This window comes from Hydra viridissima, unplaced genomic scaffold (assembly GCF_058129835.1).
Source record: "Hydra viridissima isolate aposymbiotic clone 2 unplaced genomic scaffold, HvirCarnegie_v1 scaffold_1, whole genome shotgun sequence".
NCBI classification, from domain to species: Eukaryota; Metazoa; Cnidaria; class Hydrozoa; order Anthoathecata; family Hydridae; genus Hydra; species Hydra viridissima.
Window position 1 is genome coordinate 27,295,671 of NW_028324300.1, and position 10,652 is coordinate 27,306,322.

Sequence of the window (10,652 nt, forward strand, 5' to 3'; positions counted from 1 at the left end):
AGCTGAAATAGAACCTTTTTTACCAGTATCTTCAGCTATTAAAGAGCTCTTGTGAGACTTAAGCTCTTTTTCAATAGGAATGATGAATTGATTGTATTTTTCAATCTCTGAAGCTCTTTGTTTGTTATACCTCGCATCTGGCTTTACAGCTTCACTCTCCATTAAAATTTTCAAGTAATTAGCCACATCTTCTGCTGTCACGTCGAAATTTGAAATGTTCGGATTGGTCATGAGCTCCCAAAGACCTTTTGTTCCTTCATATTTTTCACCTCCAACAATCATATCGTTACCTTCAAACATCACTTCCATTTTTCCAATTGTATATTGACCATCGTTTTTGCTCAATTCAAACTTGCTCTTAAAACTTCTTTTATATTTTGCTCTTGCGTCCAGCTAAAACAAACTCTTCGAATGATCATCACCCTCAGGAAAAATTGACGGCTCTTCCATTCCTGTCGAGTCATATTTAGGTTTAAACTCAGACTTGATGCTCTCTTGCTCAGATTTAACTTCGTTTTTAACCTCGGATTTTATCTTACTGAGCATCTTTTCGTTGCTTTTGATGAGCGGTTTAAACAACTTGCTCACATCCGTCTGAAAATTAGCATCTGAAATGTTGTCGTTGATGCTGTTCTGATAAATCCTCTTTCTTCTGTCATCATTTTCTTTCACAATTTCATCCCTTTTGTTCAGGTCTTGTATTTTTAAAAAAGACATGGTTTTTAAAATACGCTTGAAATTATTTTTCAGATCCTTTTTTGAACAAATTGTTGAACGCTTGAATGGCGTCTTTTCGACCTTTTTGGATCAGTATCTCTTTAGCCAATTCGTCCATTACGTTTTTGGTTTTGGTTCGTATTTCCTCTGTCAAGGCTTTAAATTTTTGAAGCTCACCAAGAATCAATTGAAACTCTGAATCGCTTATTTTCCGTCCATCAACGCTTTGGAAATGTACTCGCTGATCGTGTTCAATTTCGACTCTGCCAACACTTTTATCTTTTCATCCTTCTCCGTTTTCAACGCCATCTTTTTGTTCACATGACCTCCGACAATCGATAAAAAACCCATTCCAATAGCCACATCTTCACGCGCAATCGCTGCAGGACTGGCAATAATGGTTGACAAAAGCCCAATTCCAGTCGCACCAAAAGCAATACACATCGCTTGCATCGTATTGTCCACATTGGATATGATCCTAAAAACGCGATGGTACTTTTTACTGAGATGAACTCTCTTTTTCCTCTCGTTGTCCATCTCTTTGGATTTCGCTTATTTTTTGAAGACGGTAAACGTGTCCTCCTTCATCTGCAGGAGCCGTTGGAAGAGTTGGGTATATTTCTTTGTAACTGTTATAAACCATTTTTTATTAAGGAGAAATAAAAAATTTCTTTTTCATGGTGATCTTTAGAATCCCGGATCTAAAGGATTCAAAAGATATTCACGAGGCAAAGACTTTCTCCCCCTTTTTAATCACGACGTCCTTGTCGCTTCTGTTATAAATTTCCATGACGACGTTATCCACTAATTCTGAAAAAAACAGGAAGTGATTGAAATAATTCAGCTTTAAATTTAGATCATGTCTCAAATTCACCAAAGCCATCCCGCTGTCCACTTTAATTCCAAACATTTTTTATTTAATTCCATAACACAAAAACAATCGTTTGCTTTGAAGAACAATTCAGCTTAATGTCTCTTTGAGCAAATATTTCGCATTTGGAACGCATCTTCCTAGGAGGATGATTCAAATTTTCGTTAAAATACACCATCCCTTTCAACTCCTTCCCGTCCTAATAAACGATCCTTCTCATCTTTTTAACAATAAAGGAAACTTTTTTCTCAATCTTTTTCTTCTCTCTTCGTCTTCTTTTTTCTGCTCTTCTTCTTCTTTTTTCATTTCAAGGAACCATCGATAAAAAACCCTTTCTTTGGTGTTCATCATTCGCAAAAAATTACCTTCTTTTGTAGGGTAAACGTGAAAGACATTTCTCTGAAGTACTGGATTAAACTCTTCAACGCAATAATTTTCACGAATAGGAGACGGCATTTTTTTTATTTGTGCTGAAATTTATTTATGACATTTTGCATAATATTTTTCATGGTTCAGCTAAACCTATGCGTAATAATATGCTTGTCCGAGAAGAAGGTAAAAGCTTCCGGATTGACCGACTTGTGCGTCGCCGGAGTTGAGCGTGACGACGAGTCTTCTTCCGGCTGCAACGCTGGGCATGGAATCTGCATTTGCAAAATTTCTGTAAAAGGAAATGGTTGTGGTGGATCCGATGGTGGAGTTGGATTGGTACAACAGTCCCGTTGATGTGTTGTTGAACGAGGGTATGTTTGATCCGTTCCACGAAGACAAATAAAAATCTTCCAATCCAGAAGAGGAAAAGAAGCATTTGCAGTCACCGTCATATCCAGAAAAAATAGCGTAATTGTTTGTATTATAAGGTGTCCAAGGACTGAGAACGGTTCCGATTCCAGGAGGCAAATTGCCGTCGTACATTCTGACTCTCGATTCCCACCAGCTTCCAGAAGCTCCAACAATGTGCATCCTGATGCATATTAGAAAAACGCCATTTCCTTTTCCATTGGTGTTCAGCAAAACATACTCGTTTCCGTAAGTGGTGCTTAAATATCTGAACGTCCTGCCGAACAATTTAACGGATGAAGGGAGAGGAGGGATGAAGGTGAATGTGGAAATGAAAGGCTGAATCCAGTAAGTGATGGATGAGGTATTTTTTTTGACCAATTGGATGCTGATGTTTGTACTGAACGGCATGTCAAGAGTAAAATATCCTCCCAACGAAGTGTTGCTTAAAACGTTGCATCCTTGCATAGAATTGGCGTAAAAAGGGCCTCCAATAGGACAAAAAAGCAAGTCGCAAGCAAGTCCAGTGTTGTCCACTCCTATTCCTTCCGTGGTGTCTGAATAATTTCCAACGTTAATTTCACCATCTGTAAATATTCGAATGAAAACATTTCCAGGAAAGTTTCCATTGAGAACCAACCATAACCTTCTCAGAACTTCAGGTCCGTCCGAGTAAGTGAAAACTGTTGACGTGGTGGCTCCTGCCACAATTTGAGACTTTAATCCCGAGGACGAAAAGCTTGAATTTGGAACAAAACCTAAAAAGTTGGAGCTTTGTAACAAAGTGTCTGCGTAACTTTTTGTCGCACCGTCTTGCGCGTTTGAAGGATAAAGAACATTGTTTAACTTGTGGGAGTTTAAATACTAGTCCGCAGTGATGGTGCTCGTTCCGTCTATTTTAACGTGCATGCTTGAGCTGACGTCGACGTAATTTTTGGTGGCGGCGTCATGAAGATTGGTTGGCTCGGTCAAATCGATCGCTTTGTGAAAATTCAAATCCAAGTCTGCGGTTCCAATTGCCGTTCCTCCTCCAGACGAATGTGTGTCCACGTAATTTTTTGTGGCAGCGTCGTGCGAAGTGGTCGGTTCTGCTAAATTGATGATTTTGTGAGAGTTGAAATCCAAATCTGCAGTGATGGTGCTGTTTCCATCTGTTCTGACATACAGATCGATTGAAAGAGAGGTTGGGTTGTATAAATACTGACCCAATTCTGATCTACCAAATTTGTCAATCATTTTTTATATACCCCAGATTTTATTTTTTGGTTACCACAAGGTATTGATGAGGTCTTGAAAGTCGTTTCCTTCATCCATTTTTTTCAAGACGTAAAGGCATAAGTGACCACAAAAAACCGTGTCTCCTTTTTGAACCCTATTGCTGTTGTAATAAACTGGGCTTTTCAAATAATTAACCAGTTCGACGAGAGGGGGTTGACCGAAAGAATCGAAACTATATTTCTTATCACCCTCTTTAAACCAACACACCCAATGAAATCCTCCCGTGCATGAGTCTCCCGTGTTCACGATGCCACATTCTTTTCTTCTTGATTTTTTCGGCAATGTGTTTCTATCAAAAACTCCTCGAGCTGAAAATAAGTTTCTTATTTTTGATCTGCCACATTCCTGTTTTGCCTGTCATTAAAATATTTATAAGCCAAATCATGGTGATACGCTGCATTGTCCACTCTGTCTACCGGCTTGCTCCAATCTTGATACATGTCCGTGGAAGTCAATCTCTTATCCAAAAGTCAATCTCTTATCCAAAAGTCATTCTCTTATCCAAATTGGTGCCCGGTCCTGCAAAGTTCATCCCCGGAATGTGCATTTCTCCTGGAAATTTTGCCCACGGAAGCTTCACTTTGCTCGAAAACTTGTTGATCGGTTCCACCAAATCACCTCCTTTTGTTGAAGATGATCCATTAAGCCCATGCGAAGAAACAAACTTGCATTTGGTCGTTCCGCAAGAGTCGCAAGTCCCTTTCAACATAGGTCTATTGTTTTTTGTCATCTCCTTTTTCAAGTGAATGGTTTCAGTTTCTCTTTTGCATTTAACGCAGTACACTTTAAATACAAGAAAAATATTTTTTATCTCAATACAAAATGGAAGTCATTGATTTGTCATGGAATATCGGAAAAACCAAAAGATACAACAACAAGCTTTTGCCAAGAAGCATTCGAGGAATCATCGTCGGAAAGTCTGGTTGCGGAAAAACAACCTTACTGCTCAATTTATTGCTTAGACCTGGATGGTTGGATTATAACCACTTGCAAGTCTTTGGCAAATCCCTTTTCCAACCCGAATACAAAATACTCAAAAAAGCCTTTGAGAAGAAACTACCAAAAGAACTTATTCTACGATTATTCAACATTCAAAGCCAAATTGAAAAGCTAAACTCCAGTCCTGAAGACGTCATTGATGAAATATCGAAAGAATGGGACGGAGAAACAGACATGGAATGCCAATTTTTTTGAAAGTGAAGAAGACGTGCCTGAACCTGAATCCTTAAACTCAACCAAAAACAATTTGATGATCTTTGACGATTTGCAACTCACCAAACAAAACAAATGCGAAAAATATTACATCCGAGGAAGACACTCCAACGTGGACTGCTTTTACCTCTCTCAAAACTATTTCTTACTCCCAAGACAAACCATTAGAGAAAATGCCAACTTTACTTGTCTATTTCCTCAGGACGATAAAAACATCAACCACATTTATCAAGATCACGTTTCCAGCGACATGAAAAAAGAAGAATTTAAAAAGTTTTGCAAGTATTGCTGGTCTCAACCTCACGGATTTGCTGTCATTGATTTGTCCTCCAAAAAAGACCATGGAAAGTATAGAAGCGGGTTGGACGATTTTTATTTTCCAAACATATAAAAAACATGTCTGGATTTTATTTGCTTGCTAAATCTAAAAAAGATCTTCCCACCGTATCAAACAGCTCCATCAAAACATACTTTGAAAGACCTATCGAGCTGGATTTAAACAAACAGTACGAAATGGCTCTTGTGGGACTCGAAACCTATCGCAGCTACCCCAACATCATCTCTAAAAATAACGTTTTCAGATACAGTCCAAACGCTGGCTCAAACAGCTACACCATTTACATTCAAGAAGGGGCCTATGACATCAATCAGATCAACGAATACCTTCGAACTGAAATGGAAAAACAAACAGGAAGCTTGTACAGAGTAGACGGAGTCACCATTACAGCAAACGAGTCTTCGTTGAAAGCCGTATTGATCTTTGGAAAGCCTACAGCAACGACAAAATACTGGGTCAATTTTAACGTAAATAACAGCATAGGATCACTCCTTGGATTCGACAAAAACGAATACACCTACGTTGAGAAAAAAGAAGATCCTGTTGACTAAGGGTCTGCGTATCGTTATTATTTTAAACCGATAACGATATGAAACGATAGCGATATCAAACGATATGAGTTTATCTATGAAACGATAGTATCGGTTTAGTTATCGTTTGAACCGATAACCAAACGATAACTTATCGGTTGAAACGATATTATCGGCTTTTTTATCGGTTTATCGGAATACATAAAAATAACGAGAGTACCGATATTTATCGGTATAATAACGATATTTTTTACAATATTCCAAACTTTTTTTTTTTTAAAATGCCAAATTTTAGTTTAAATATATAATAAATCTTCAAGTCGAGTCAAGATGTCCTTTTGCCTATCTTTACCGGTTTTACAAGTTAATCCTTCCCAACTGTATATATTATCTAGATGTCTAACTTCACAAAAATTCTGTAAAGAAAAAGTGAAGCAACACTGTTCTCCAAAATGAACCCCAGGTTGAACCTCTCCCCACTCCTGATTTTTTTACATTTAATCAATCATATGCATTAGTATGCACAATATATGTTGTCAAAAAAATCTGAACTAAGTGCTAAATATGTATATAATTAAAACGCATATATTTTGGCTTTTTTTCTTCCAAAGTTTTAATAAAGTCAGCCAATATGGTAGTCAAAATAACCCATTAATATGTATATAGTTCAAAGTACCTTTGATATACTCTCTAGCCAGTGTGTGTGTGTGTGTGTGTGTGTGTGTGTGTGTGTGTGTGTGTGTGTGTGTGTGTGTGTGTGTGTGTGTGTGTGTGTGTGTGTGTGTGTGTGTGTGTGTGTGTGTGTGTGTGTATATTAACACAAACACATACATATTGGTATTATATAATATACTTCAGGTAGAATAATGTATATCATAATAAGAATCTATTTCAGGTAAATAGAAGTACTATTAGGCGAACCTCTGATATGTATCCAGACAAATAATTAGCCAGGGTCAAATACTTTAAATGTAGCTGAAAAAATCTGTGGACTCTGCTATTTAAATCTTAGTATAGATTATTTATATTTATGATTTTATAATTTAAAAATAAGGTTAAAATAAGATCAGTTAAAACATTTTTTCTCTTTATGTTATTTTATAGTTTTTTCAGTATATTTTTCACTGTATTTACTTATTTCAAAAACTGTTACAAAATTCTTACTATTAATTTTAGAGGAGTTTCTCATGAGCGTTGCAAAAGTAAAGCTGTAACCAATATCGTAGATATTAGTAATTCACTTGGAGATAAACATGCGGAACAAGTAGCATCTGGATTGTTTAAGCATAAAATGGAGAGTGAAAGCATTGTAAGTGTAGAGCAGTTCAAGATGTCTACAGGTAGAAATCTTCTCTCTGTTACAGCTGGAGTAAATGAAATTAAGTCAAAAAGAAAGAAAGTAAATCATATCTTGTTTCAAAATGTTATGGAGCTATCAAATGCATTTGAACTCTCTAAAAATAAAAACAAAAAATCATGTTCTACTCTACACAGGAACCTAACAAGTGTTGTAGAATCGATTATTAATGTTAAAATGACTGAATTGCAGGAAACTCTGTATATCTTTAAGTGGTGGTCAAAACTTCTTAAAAGTTATTATTAATGTTTTCTATCCAAAAAATCATTATTCTGCCTTTGAAATATATGAAGGTTCTGGTGTGAAGGAATGCTATATTCTTGCCATTGTGGAGAAGGTCTTAGAGGATAATGGAAATCTCCAAAAATTATTGGCACTTCTCCAACTTGAAGTAAACTTCAATATGGCACTTGACCTAAAGTATGCAAATAGTGTTTTTAGAACTTTCAAGTCACTCTGGTAAATATGCCTGTCTGTATTGTGAAGGAGAATGCTCCCTTGAAGCAGAGAAACTAAGAACGTTGGGCTACATAGACTTATTTTATGATCAATATGTATATGGTGGAAAAAAAAGATTGAAAATGCAGGAATACAAAAATGTAATAGCTCCTCGTTTCATTTACTTAAAAGAAGATCAAGAAACTTTTCTTGAATACATTGTTCCTCCACCTGAGCTTCACATTATGATGGGAGTTGTGGATAAACTTTGTACTTTGCTTTAATATGTTTAATCAGCTTTTCAAAGCTGGTTGAAAACACATTACATATTATTGAGAGGGTATCATGGTGTAGGTTTAGGTGGAAACAATAATAATTCATTTATGCCCCAGTTACATACGTTGGAGAGGGGTTTTACTTTAAAAATCGATATTTTACCAATAATTGTTTGCGTAAATTTTCATTAGTAAAATCAGCTGTGTTTGGTTTGGAAATGGGTACAGATATTTCTGTTAAAATTGAAGATTTCAAAAGTTCATTTTCTTAACTATATACAAAAGATGTATTTGGCTATGACTTAACAGTTTAATGGAAAATACATATTTTAGTGTGTCACATTCTCACCTTAGTAGATTGCAATAATATTAGCTTAGGTAGCTATGCAGAACAATGTGGTGAATCAGTTCATCACAAATTTAAAAAAACTTTGATGAACTATAAAAGAAACATAGGACAAAAAAGTTTTGGAGAAAAGCTAAAATCTGCTGTGGTAAATTTTAATTTAAACAAGCATTAACTTAAATATCATTTGTGATACAAATGTATTTATATTATGGTTTTTTTGTAAATGAAATAAATAAATATTATTGGGTTATTTTGACTGCCATATTGGCTGACTTTATTAAAACTTTGGAAGAAAAAAAGCCAAAATATATGCGTTTTAATTTTGGAAGTATACATATTTAGCACTTAGTTCAGATTTTTTTGACAACATATATTGTGCATACTAATGCATATGATTGATTAAATGTAAAAAAATCAGGAGTGGGGAGAGGTTCAACCTGGGGTTCATTTTGGAGAACAGTGTTGCTTCACTTTTTCTTTACAGAATTTTTGTGAAGTTAGACATCTAGATAATATATACAGTTGGGAAGGATTAACTCGTAAAACCGGTAAAGATAGGCAAAAGGACATCTTGACTCGACTTGAAGATTTATTATATATTTAAACTAAAATTTGGCATTTTAAAAAAAAAAAAGTTTGGAATATTTGTAAAAAATATCGTTATTATACCGATAAATATCGGTACTCTCGTTATTTTTATATATTCCGATAAACCGATAAAAAAAAGCGGTTAATATCGTTTCAGACGATAAGTTATCGTTTGGTTATCGTTTCAAACGATAAGTTATCGTTTTATAGACAAACTCATATCGTTTGAAATCGTTATCATTTTATATCGTTATCGGTTCAAAATATCTGTTCATACCGATATACCGATAACGATACGCAGACCCTTACTGTTGACCATAATAAAGTCACAAGCGTCATCGACACTTACGAGTCTGAAAACATAGTAAGAATTGAAGATACTGCAGTGATCCGAGTAACCTACGACATTATCGGCTTGTCTTATTTAGACGGAAAAACGACAAACGATATTTACTCCTTTTATTCACAGGTTGAACCCGGCTACATAATTGTTGAAAAACCTTTTCACTTAATATACTTATCTATCGTTGTAAGCAAAATTTCAAGAATGAAAACGCAAATTGTCGACCAAAATGGAAACTTGATCGATTTTAGAGGAGCAGACATCATCGTCAGATATCACATCAGAGAAAGAATTTCCTCAACTTTATCCGAACTTTTCTCTGGAAGCGCTTTCAATCGGTGATTTTTTTTTTTCCTTTTCTATTAAAAATGAGCAATTATCAAAATATCAGACTAAACATCTCGCAAGGACAAGCTGACAAAATTAAAAAACCATTCAAGACAAAACCGAAGTCAGCATAAAACTCACTCATTCAGATTTAGAAGGAAATCACATCATCGCAGACACAAACTCCCAATTGAACAAAATTAGAAAAGCCTACTGCAACGGAAAAGGAGTCACGCTCAAACTCAGCAAAAAACAACTCATGCACAATTCTAAAGTAGAGGGAGGATTCATCGGTGCGCTACTCCCTTTGCTCGGCATGCTCGGAAGCACTCTAGCCACAAGAGTCGTCCCTGCTCTTGCAACTGGTCTTCTTTCAGGTGTTGGAGCTTCTGCCGGTTCTGCCATGGTCGACAAAATCGCTGGACGCGGAATAGTTTACTTAAACAAAAACGGAAAAGGAATGAAATTAACCGCAGCTGGCTCTGGCTTATACTTAAGACCATGGGCTAAAAGCGTCAACGGAGACGGGCCCTTCTTAAAAACTGACATAGGCTACGAATCTATTGGATCCGGTTTACTGCTCGGACCCAATTCACCCTTCTCAAGCATTCCCTTCTTAGGTGCCATTCTCTAATTTGAAAAAAATCGCAGATTTTCCTGGATTCAAAGAATATTAAAATTTTTTATTCGACAAGAATAAAAAATTCATAGAAAATACACTTTTACCATCCCCGTTTCTCCTGTGGATGAAATCATCAACGTCTCTCCCACAAACACATCCAACACGCTCGAAAAAGAAACTATTTTTGAAACTCGATACAGCTGATCAGACTTACTCACCAAATCAAATTTCACTTCGTCCTCAGTTTCTTCTCCAAACTTAAAGCTCTCAGAAAAAACACCGCTTGTCTCCATTGAAAATATCAACACCCTTTACTCTAAATTCCGAGGTCGGCTTTATCATCTTACACATATAGCTAAACCTCGAAGCCAAAATTCTTCTCTTTGACCGAAAAGAATAGCTCTCACTCAAATTCACGTTTTGAACGCTTTCCGTCCTCACCTTAATATTATACGCAAACTGGTCTAAAGATCTCACAGCGATTTTCAAACTTCCCGCATTCAAAATCGACTAAGTCAACTTGCTACCACTTTTCACCGTTTTAAACACCTCGCTCATATAACTCTCAATACCCACATACAACGGTTCCTCAAAATCAAACACGTACTCGTCAAACCGATCTGCAAAA

General features: G+C 36.1%; 1 pseudogene; it reads left to right on the forward strand.

The window, feature by feature from the left end:
* Positions 1-7,016: 7,016 nt before the first annotated feature.
* Positions 7,017-8,370, forward strand: LOC149894231 (uncharacterized; annotated as a pseudogene).
* Positions 8,371-10,652: the final 2,282 nt, after the last annotated feature.